Source organism: Malaclemys terrapin, chromosome 6, assembly GCF_027887155.1.
Source record: "Malaclemys terrapin pileata isolate rMalTer1 chromosome 6, rMalTer1.hap1, whole genome shotgun sequence".
Classification (NCBI taxonomy): Eukaryota; Metazoa; Chordata; order Testudines; family Emydidae; genus Malaclemys; species Malaclemys terrapin.
Genome location: NC_071510.1, coordinates 91,941,452 through 91,952,458, shown reverse-complemented (window position 1 = coordinate 91,952,458; position 11,007 = coordinate 91,941,452).

Here is an 11,007-nt window from a genome sequence, read left to right as displayed (position 1 = left end):
ATGCGATTCGATGGCTCATGCTCGTTTCCGTTTGTTTTTTCTTATTACCAAGCCAGTTTAGTTACTTTTTGGAACAGACTAATCAAGTATTTTGCGTGGAGAAGCATGGTCTAGTGCAGGGGTTCTCAAACTGGGGGTCGGGACCCTTCAGGGGGTCGTAAGGTTATTATGTGGGGGGTCGCGAACTGTCAGCCTCCATCCCAAACCCTGCTTTGCCTCCAGCATTTATAATGGTGTTAAATATATAAAAAAGTGTTTTTAATTTATAAGGGGGGGGTCCGCACTCAGAGGCTTGTTGTGTGAAAGGGGTCACCAGTACAAAAGTTTGAGAATCACTCGTCTAGTGGTTAGAGAGGGGGATTAGGATTCAGTTTCTCTGGGTGCTCTCCCTAGCTCTGCCGCTGACATGCCGTGTGAGCTGGGGCTGGTTAGGTAACCACTGTGCCTCAGTTTTCTCATCTGTAAAGTGTGGATCTGCTACCAGACACACCAACTCTCATGAATTAATCGCAAGAGACGCGATTTCTAAGTAGAATTAAGTCTGACTCATGATCTCACGATAAAACTCTCAAATGTCAGGATTTGTTTTCCCTCCCGCTCTCAGCCAGCCCCAGTCTGATGGAGCTCCCACTGTCAATGTGTCCCAGGTGGCCGGGGTTTCTGCTCTCGGCCAGCCCCGGGGCTGACAGCAGGAGCCCCTCCTCATGGGACGGGCTGGTGGCAGCAGTCCCAGCTGCTGCAAGGAGAGGCTCCTGCTGTCCACCAGCCCCAGACGGCAGGGGCTCCCGCTGCTGTGAGCCTGCCCCATCTCCAGCTGTACAAGAAAGGTAAGTTTCTGGCCTGCCTGGTTGCAGAGGAAACGTTGAAAATTGTGACCTGAGAGCACCTTAAAGGCTTAGAAACCTGAAGGGAAATAAAGAGAACCCACATTTCATTTAAAAAAAAAAAAAATCTTCATGATTTTTAAACCAGTCTCATTATTTTGGGGGGTCGGACTGATGATTTTCCCGTGGCAAGAGTTGGCAACGTTGTATTAAATACTAACCCACCTTTGCAAAGTTCCTCTGATGAAAGTGCTAGGTAAGGGCTAAGTGTAACTGCAATATCCATGAGGATTCAGCTGCGGAGGAGGAAGGATTTCTAAGGGCACGGCTACTCTAGGGAGCACTCTAATGTAGCTGCTCTAAACTGACGGGAGAGAGCTCTCCTGTCGGCTTAACTACTCCAGTCCCCATTAGTGGTAGAAGCTATATCAGCAGGAGAAGCTCTCCCACCAACATGGTGCTGACCCAACCTTGTTGGTGTACCTACATTGCCCAGGGTGCTGATTTATTCCCACCCCTGAGCAACATAAATTATGCTGAAAGGCAAGGTCAGGTTTCTGGAGGATTTCCCACACAGGAATCACCCTTCCTCCTCCTTTTTCCTGACCTCTTGACATGATCCATCTCTTTTGGCTGCATGTTTCTAGCCCCTCCCCACCATTTCATGAACTAGAGGTGGGAGGCTAGTCAAATTGGAAGAACCTTTATGGAACATAAGAATGAATTAGTGTACTGGATCCTGACCCAAGGTCTACATAGTCCAGTGTCCTGTCTCTTGACAGTGGCCAGGAACAGATGCTTCAATTGAAGGTGTAAGAACCCTCCACTGCATACAGGTGGTATATGTTCTCATCCTGACCTCTAGTAGAGACTGGAGCAAGCTCTGAAGCACAAGTTTCAATATCCCTTCCAAAATTTTATTGTCATTAATTACAGTAACTCTGGCTATACCTGATGTCTGTGTAAATAGACAATCCCTTTTTGAATCTTAAGTTCTTGGCGTCAATAATTTCCTGCGGCAGTGTGTGCCACAGCTGAATCATAGACTGTGTGCAAAAGTATTCTCTTGTGGTGTTTATTGAGCTTCCCATCTTTTAATTTCATTGAATGTCCCCTGATTCTTTTATTATGAGAATGAGAACAGAAGTAGAGAGACTGAGGGGCTGTGAGCCATGCGGGAGTATCCTTAGGGCGAGAGAGGGAAGGCTACTGTTTGTAGGAGAAGTGGAAAGCGGGTGGGGCTCCTGCTGGGCTGAGTCCTTAACCTGGGAGTGATTGAGTCCTGTCCAGCTCCTCAGCAAAGGGCATTACGGACAAGGATACACTAATCTTTGTTGCTCCAAGGAGAGTGGTTCATTGAGACAGTGATAGTCTCCAGGTTTGGACACTACCTAGCAGTTAAGTGACTTGAACACAGCTGATCATAGATTGTCAGGAAATGCCTGAACCTCATTGTTGCTGCTATTCACAAATCAGAACTGCATTGTTTCTTCAATTGTTTCCCCCCTACAGAACCAGGTGTCAGTGTCGTTACAGCGATACAATTATTGGTTAAACCAGCACTGTACAAAATACATAGGAAGCTAGGCGCTGATCTACAGCTCTTAAACAAATCTGCCAAGTGTAGCATCTTGCTTGACACACGTGTAGACCACCCCTAGGATGACTAGATACCAAGTGTGAAAAATCAGGGTGGTGGTGTAATAGTCTTCTATAAGACAAAACCCCTAATATTAGGATGGTCTCCCTAGCCACCCCCCCCCCTACATTTCCATGGCCCAGACTAAATGCCATGCTGGACTCTGGGCAAGCAGAAGGGTAGAAGCTTCCGTTCAGACCTGTTGCCACCACGGGTGGTGATTGCACATGCCACGCAGGCTGTTCTCTGCCTCTCCCAGTATTGTCTCCAGCACTCCAAGCCAGCAGAGGACGACAGGACCATACAATGTCAGATGAGCAACTGGAGGGAGGAGAGTGGGAATCACAGAAAGAAATCATGAGAGTTGGCAACATAAGTGAACCAACCTGAGCTATAGAATCTCCTTCTTCCCTGTGACAGGTTCCCCGCAGTGTGCCACCTGGAACTGGGCACCACTGAGCCCCCATGACCGACCAGCCTGGGCTCCTTTCTACACTGTACTGCTCTGACAAGCTGCCAAGCCCTCCAGGCTTCAGCCTGCACTTTCACCAGAATACATGCAGGTAGGAACATACCCAGCTGCAGTACACACAGGCAGGCTCTTTAACCAGCCCCTGCATGGGAAGGCTTCAGCTAGGGCATCTCGCAGTTCTTAAAATACGCACCCCCTGTGCAGTGTAAACCCAAAATTATACCATCGTGCGCTGCACAGGGAAGTGTATGGCGTAAGCTCATAAAATTCACCCCATCCCTCAATGTGGAGAGGAATATGCAACAGCTTTCTCCCCCTGAGTTATGATTTCCATGCACTGGTTTTAGATAAATCCAAAAGCAAGTTTATTAACTACAAAGAGAAATTTTAAGGGACAGCAAACAGATCAAAGCAGATTACCTAGCAAATAAACAAAAAACGCAAACTAAGCTTAATATACTAAATAAAACTACTATGAATAGCAGATTCTCACCCGAAGTGATGATACAAGCAGGCTGCAGATTCATAAGGGGCAAGCTGCCCTTGCTTACAGCTTGGAATCCCCAGGTGTTCCATTCACAGGCTAAAAATCCCTTTAGCCATGGCGAGAACCCTTTGTTTCAAAGCTTGGTTCCCACACCAGTCAGTGGAAAAATACATTCAAGATAGAGTCCAGCACCAGGGGAACTGGTCACTTGTCCCTGTAGTGTGTCAGCAGCCATAACTCGCAGGCTGTCTGTAGCTTCCTCAGGAAGGTTCCCCACGTGGGAGATAAGCGTCTCCTAAAGCCTATTGGCTCATTAACCTGAATGGGCCCATCCCAGCCAGCCATCTAGACTGAAAGCATTTTGCCTAGTGGGTGTTGCCCAGGTGTAACTACAGTTTGAAATACAGATACATAGCCAATATTCATAACTTCGGATAAAAAAAGATACATGCATACAAATAGGAATTATAGTCTGCAAACCATAACCTTTCCAATGACACCTCACGTGACTTATCTTGCATAAAATGTTATTATATCATACTCATATCATAATATTATGAAGAACATGGGGTGCAGCATCATAGGCCCGACACCACCTCCCAACTGCTCAGGGGAGCTCTGGAAAAGTGAAAGGGGAGTTTAGCTTCTATTCAACGCTTTTCACCAGTACTAAATGCACACAGTGTTTTCAAAACAAGTACTTAGCACAGGCGCTGGCTTTCTCAGGGCCCTGGGGTGCTCCATTCCACCCCACCCCTTCTCCGAAGCCTCCACTCTGCCCCACCTCTTCCCGCCCAGTTCTGCCCCCTCCCCCAAGTGTGTCCCCCCGCTTCGCCCCCTCCTCCACCCCACCCCACCCCCAGCACCTCCTGCACAACACTGATTGTGGTGGATGGGAGGCATTGGGAGGGAGGGGTAGGAGTTGATTGGCGGGGCCGCCAGGGAATGGGAGCCACTGGGGGAAGGGGGAGGATCTGGCTGCCAGTGGGTGCTAAGCACCCACTAACTTTTTTTCCAGCCCTGGAATACCCATGGAGTCAGCGCCTATGGTACTTAGCCCTATATACAAATGATAGATAAATTAGCTAGTAAAATAATTTGTACAGACGTCACACTTGGAGCTGCAGAGAATTTGGCAGTGATTAAATGAGCAGATAATCATCCCTGGATAACCAGAAGGAGGGCACGCTGCACATTTTAATGGGTGCGTAACAGCATTTCTTCCAGGCTGTGGGTAGGTTTGCATTGATGGGCTCAGCAGAAATGTGTTTGAGGGATTTGAATGAAGGGAGGCCGATAGGTGACACCAGAATGTAGAGGTCAAGTTAAAAGAGGTAGCCTAGATGACAGCACAAAGATGGCTAGAGAAGGCTACAGGGAAAGCAAGGTGGGAGGCGAGGCTCTGGCAGGCCTAGGGAGGAATAGGAAGAAACGAGCAGAGATCCAGGTAGGAATGGTGTGTAATATAAGGGCTTGATGGTGTAGGCATGAAACTTGTACTTGATGCAGAAGACAAGAGGAAACTAGTGGAGGGATTCAGATGGGGGAGTATCCTGGTCTGAGTGGCCGGCGCAGAATCAGAAGTGTGACTGGTCAAGGTGGGTTCAGTCCCAGGCAGGAACAAGCTTGGTGATGGAAAGAAAGGGATGAACACAAACAAAGAGTTTATTTTTAAGTTATTCACTTGAGAAATTGGCATGCATCTTGCCATTGAAGTCTGCAGTTTGGTTAGAGCAGCAGCCTTTTTCCTAGCCAAAGATGGGGTAGGAAGAACTTTGCTCTGAACATTGCTGGTTTTTCAATGTGGAGTAAAGGTAAGTGCTACTTTAAATCTAACAATTTACCGCCTAATCTCCTGAAACTTAACTTGTTAGTTACAAGCAGTTCAGGTTCCTTTCCCATCTAAATATTGATGTCAAAATCTACATTGAAAGTCACTGTAAGGTTTGTTTACACCAGGATGGTCCTGAGTTCAAATCCATCAGCCATCATTCATCTCAGGCAATTCAGTTCATCTCTTTGTGTATCAGCTCTCCAGCTGTGTTTAAAAAAAAAAAAAAAGAGCAAAACCTGACTGAAAACCAAGTGATGCATCAGATTAGAGGTTTACTGAGTAAATAAATCCTATAAAGAAAGATAAATCCAATGTCACTTTCTGTTGGTTTATATCCTCACTAAGTAATCCCCAAAAAACTAAACCTTTAGACTTTGAATTTCCCTGTATAGAATCAGTGTTTGTGATGCACTGAGTTTATATAAAAATATTCCTTCAGAAGGGGCAGTCCAATTTGTATATTTAGGATTTGTGTACTTGGTAAAGAGCAACATATGCTGTTCTCCTTTATTATTTGTGTAACTTCTAGGTGTGACTGGTGCTTGAGAGACAAATAAAAAAGCAAAGCCCTGCTCAGAGAGAGTTCACATTCTAAATTAAATAAAAGAGAACACAAAAATGACAGCAGGTGGGATAAAAATAAAAAGGATTGAGATGGTAAAGTGGTGAAGACATGTATTGTATTGTATTGTACTTGGAGAAGCACAGATCTCCCAGAAAGAGCAAATCTGTTCATGCGATGAAGTGGAGAAACTGCTTGCCAGCCCAGCAGGGGTTAAGGAGAGCCTCTGGCCCCAGCTAGCCCCGCCTCGTTATAATTGCAGCCAATGCCAGGCCTGGAGTGGGGAGAAAAGGAGAGAGCCTGGGCCAGTTCAGGGTTGACTGGTGAAGAGGCAGGAGCTAGCTGCCTGAAAGAAAGAAGCCAAGGCCATCCCCAGAGAGCACATTCTCTCCCCCAGCCAAGAGAGACTGTGGAGACCTAGGAGTCTCTGGCAACTGAGGTAACTAGGTGACTGCAACCCAGAGACATTGTGGGGTTTGGCTGTACCAAACTTACAGCTGCCCTGCCCGAAGGAGCCTGGGACCACAGCAGGGTGCCACCCAGGATCCATGAGATGGCGCCGCGGGAGGCAAGCCACCCCAGTGGATTGAGTTACAAGGACCTGTAACGGTGTTGGGACTCACCACCTGGCACCTCCTGCTGATTGTCTCTGGGAATTAGCTCTGTCCAGTGGAGCGCCCCCTCCTGGTGGTGTCCCGTCCGTCATCTCGCCCTCAGTTGGCATCTGAGCCCGCATCGCTCACCAGCTCGCGGCGTCCTTTTCAAGCCACTGCCCTCCGGCAGTGCCCTTAGTCCATCCTCGCCCTCTTCTGGGAGGGGGTAGGGGGTGTTGATCAACAGTCTCTCTACGCCCCAGCCACCATGTCCAACCACACACCCCAAAGTCTAATCCCTCTTGTCAGGAATCTGGTGTAGTCTATGATGGCCGCTCCCTACAGCCAATGGCTGGGTGTACTGGAAGGGGGGGACCCAGGCCCGCCCTCTACTCTGGGTCCCGGCCCAGGGACCCTCTGGCGGCATCCTTGCTGTCCTCCTTCTCTCCCCTCGTCTGTCCGCTTCCCTGGACCGCTTCCCCTACGGCCCCTTGCACCCGCTAGGCCCTGCCCTTCCCTTCAGGGCCTGCAGGCTATGGGCTAGAGCTCCCTTTTGCTCCCCTAGCCCAGCCAGTACTGCGCTGTCCACGGTGCTAGTCTCCCACCTCTGGAGACTGACCTTCCCCTGTTGAAGGCCTGGGACAGACTGACTGCTCCCTTCCTGAGCAGCCTTTTTATAGGGCTGAGCCTGGCCCTGATTGGCTGCCTCCAAGCTGGGCCCTGATTGGCTGCCTCCAAGCTGGGCCCTGATTGGCTCCCAATAAGTCCTTCTCTAATTGGCTGCCCGTCTGCGCAGGCGCACTGGACTGCTGCAGCCCACGCTCTCAGGGAGTGGGGCAGTCCGCCCCACTACAGGGCCATGCCTCAAAGTGAAGACATTCTGGTCGGAAGCAGCCCAGGGCAGTGGATTTAAACTCCCTGCTTGGAGTGCTCCCAGTTCAGCCCCCCTTGTGTTGACTGGGCTGGGACCCGGTGGAGTGGGAGGTCCTAGGTCCCTCTACCCCTGCTGCCTGAAAGACTGAGGCACCTTGACCTAGGGGAAACAAGGGGCTAGAAGTCAGGCATGCCAACCACTAGGCCACCTGGCCCTCCAAGCACCTGGCACACTCATTTTAATTACTTTGCATTTATCAACATTGAATTTCATCTGCCATTTTGTTGCCCAGTCACCCAGTTTTGTGAGCTCCCTTTGTAACTATTGGTACAGGTCTGTCGCATCTTACGCGCATTTAACATGCGCGATTTCAACTTTACGTGGTCGGCAAAAACAAAAACAAAAAAAGAGAAAAACAACAGTTTTAATACTATACCTGTAGTGTGGGCGATTTCGCCCGCCATTGAACTTAATGGGGTTTTGGCTATACGTGGTTTTTGCTTTACGCGCTAACAGCGGAATGGAACCCCCGCGTAAGATGAGACGGACCTATACACTCAATTCTTCTTAAATTATTTTTGCACATTTTCAGTTTTTTACCTTCTTTGTTGACTTTTTGTTTTAGTTGACTTGTAAGTAGTTGAAATTTAGCTCTGCTCCTGGCCCTAGGGGACTGGATCAGGTTTCTGTAGCTACAGAGGGGTTCACATTGGAGATTTTGTCTCTGGGAGCTGAGCAAGGTTTGAGCCTAAAGTTCCTCTTTCAAGGTGAGGCAGTGTTGCAGAAAGCACGGTGATGCATGCTGGAATAAGAGTGCTGATGCTACAATTTTGGGTCCCAGGAAGGGGTGAGTAGTTGGTACTTGCCGAGCTGCAGGCGACAACTGAGGTATGTCAGCAGAGATGTTTAGGAAACTTTGGCACAATGCTTTCACATGCTGTAACGCTGCTCTGCTCACTTTTGACTCCACAGTTTGTCAGTCACTTTTGTAGCACGCTATTGTAGAGAACAAATTATTCAAGATGCATGTATATTTCCAGCTCCTTTAGAAAAATCCATGCTAGACAAATGGAAACTTAGAGTGCTGGAAAGGAAAGCCATACAAGATTTTGGGTGTTTTACCGTGTTACACAACTAGACATTCTTTTAGGTACAATTTTCCCCTTACACTATTGTGAAGCTGTGCCTTCAGATAGTGCATTTATTACAGCATCAAACATAAGCTACTTGTCTTCAATTTCGGCCCTTCATAGTCTATCCCCACCCTACCTTATCTCTCATTCACTATCAAAATATTGATGCCAGCTTCCATTGCCTACTTGTTAAATTTTCAATCAGGCACCTTCATGTTTTCTCTCCTGCTGCGCCCCCATGAACATTCACGACGTTGTCTCATTATCCTCCTTCAAATCCCTCCTTTAAATTCTCCTTTGCCGTGATGACTTCAAAAAATTTGATAATGATTAGGCTGCTGATATGCTGCCTGTCATGCTGGCCAGTATTGTCGTCATCTTCCTTGTACTCCCCTATTTGTAACCGTTATCTCTTGTCTTACATGGAGATTGTAAGGTCTTTGGGACAGGGACCATCATTGTGTTCTGTGTTTATACAGCGCCTAGCACAGTGGGGTCCTGGTCCATGACTGAGGCTCCTTGGGGCTATGGTAATACAAATAAATAATTGCAGAGCTCACTGTATTGAACCAATTCTGTTTTGGAAGCTGTGCCTTGAATCAGCTAGTGAAAGTTCAGCAGTTTCTGGGTTTTATGTAGCTTGCTTTGCACTGTTCTCAAAGATATGCTGATGTAGGTCAAATCATGTCAGTTGACCACCTATTATTTGGCCACAGTCAAATATTGTTAAATATTCCAGCAAGAATGCCCTGCTGTAGGTGGCGACCTCCCTTTTCGATTGCATCATGCATTCTTTCATTTTTCTAGCACTTCATTCATTGTGTTTCCATTATTGTGAGTTAAAATTACTCAGTTAAACGTTTGTTGTAATTAGCCACAAATATCTATCTCAGGCTAAGCCTAGTGGTGACCATAAAGTCTTACTGTTCTAATAAACCAGTGCTTTACAATATTTGACCATTTTGGACATTATTTGACCAATATTTGTCCGGTCAATTGAACAGTTATTTTTCAAATAAGGGAAGTGATATCTTTTATTGGACCAACTTCTGTTGGTAAAGAGACAAGCTTTCAAGCTTACACAGAGCTCTTCCTCAAGTCCTGGCTCCATCTACACTGCAAAGAATTCTTTGTGGACCAGTCAAATGTCCAATCCTATGCTGATGAGTTTCTTTGCTTAACAGAGGCTTTGCAAAGACATTTGTTCCAAGACATTTTTCCTGTCTTAGATCACTCTATGTGCAAGCATCGTTTTGATGGAGGCTGCCTGTTCTGCTGTTTGTCTATTCAAATACCATATGCATTACAGGGTCAGCTCACCGGGTCACAATAACACATTTTTACATCTGATAGTTTGCCTGTGACAGCAACAACTTGTAATATATGAAAACAATTCACATTCGTGTGTGGACATGCTATATTATCATAACCAAGATATGGTAGTGCTATACTGTGAAATTGACAGCAAACATCAAAAAGCGCCCACTGTGCAATTTTCAACGTGACTTTCCTGTTTAAAATAGGGATGCCGTCAGATAACTTTTGACTTAAGTTATATAGGTTGGGGGCTGTATAATATGTGAGGGAAGTTGTAGGTCAGTCTGTGTATGTGAAGTGCAGACATTTTAAAGAGCTTCAAGAATCTCCATTTTGTAGACTGACACTAGCCAAACTTGGTACCTGCTACAAAGGAGAAAGCAGAGAAAACATTGATAATATTTCTATCTTGTACGTCTCACGAATTGAGTGGAAACTTTTCAACCCAGTGGTGATCTTCAATACGTTAACTAGCTTAGACTTTATAGGGGAAACTTTCAAGGAAAAGCCTCTGGAATAATAGCTGAAGTTGAACTGGAAGTCCCCTGTGTAAAGTGTTCAAAGAGAACTCAGCTCCCATGCATCTTTGAGTAAATGCAACATTCCGTTCATCACAGCTGAGACCCTTTGCTCCATACAATGTATATACATTTCTGCGGAAAGAGAACGATGCACAGCCTTAGAGGGGATTGGCGCTTTACATCCGAGTTGAATTGTTATGGAAGCACTGGTGCAAAAACTTGCATTCTAGCCACAAAGGGCAGACTAATAGCCACATCTAGTACTTGTCAGGCTTTGGCCCAAGTATAAATATTAACTCCTTACTATTGCTGTTTGGATTTAGTAACCTATGATAAAGTAAAGCAGAAACTCCCTAATTCAACACACTTAAGTAATGCGAAGTGTTTTCTGAACTTTGCAGAGCCATACACCAGAAGTACAGACCGCAGCCCCACTACAAAATAGCCATCAGCTCCATGCGCATTCAAGGTATCCGAATGCACATGAACCTACTAGGCATCTCATCTCATTTTGCTTACAACCTTTAGCTTCCTTTTCCGCACTTCCACAAAGGGAAATAGTTGGCATTCACCAGCACAGCTGACACAAAGGCTGCCAACAACACTCTGATCCCCACCCATCAAGCATCTGGCCTAAGATGTGAACGTTCAAATACTAAGGTAGAAGAATACTGAAGTGGTGATATGGCTTCAGGGGTACGTTAGTCCAGCCACTCCCCATTTACAATTTAAGTTGATTATAAATCCTCCC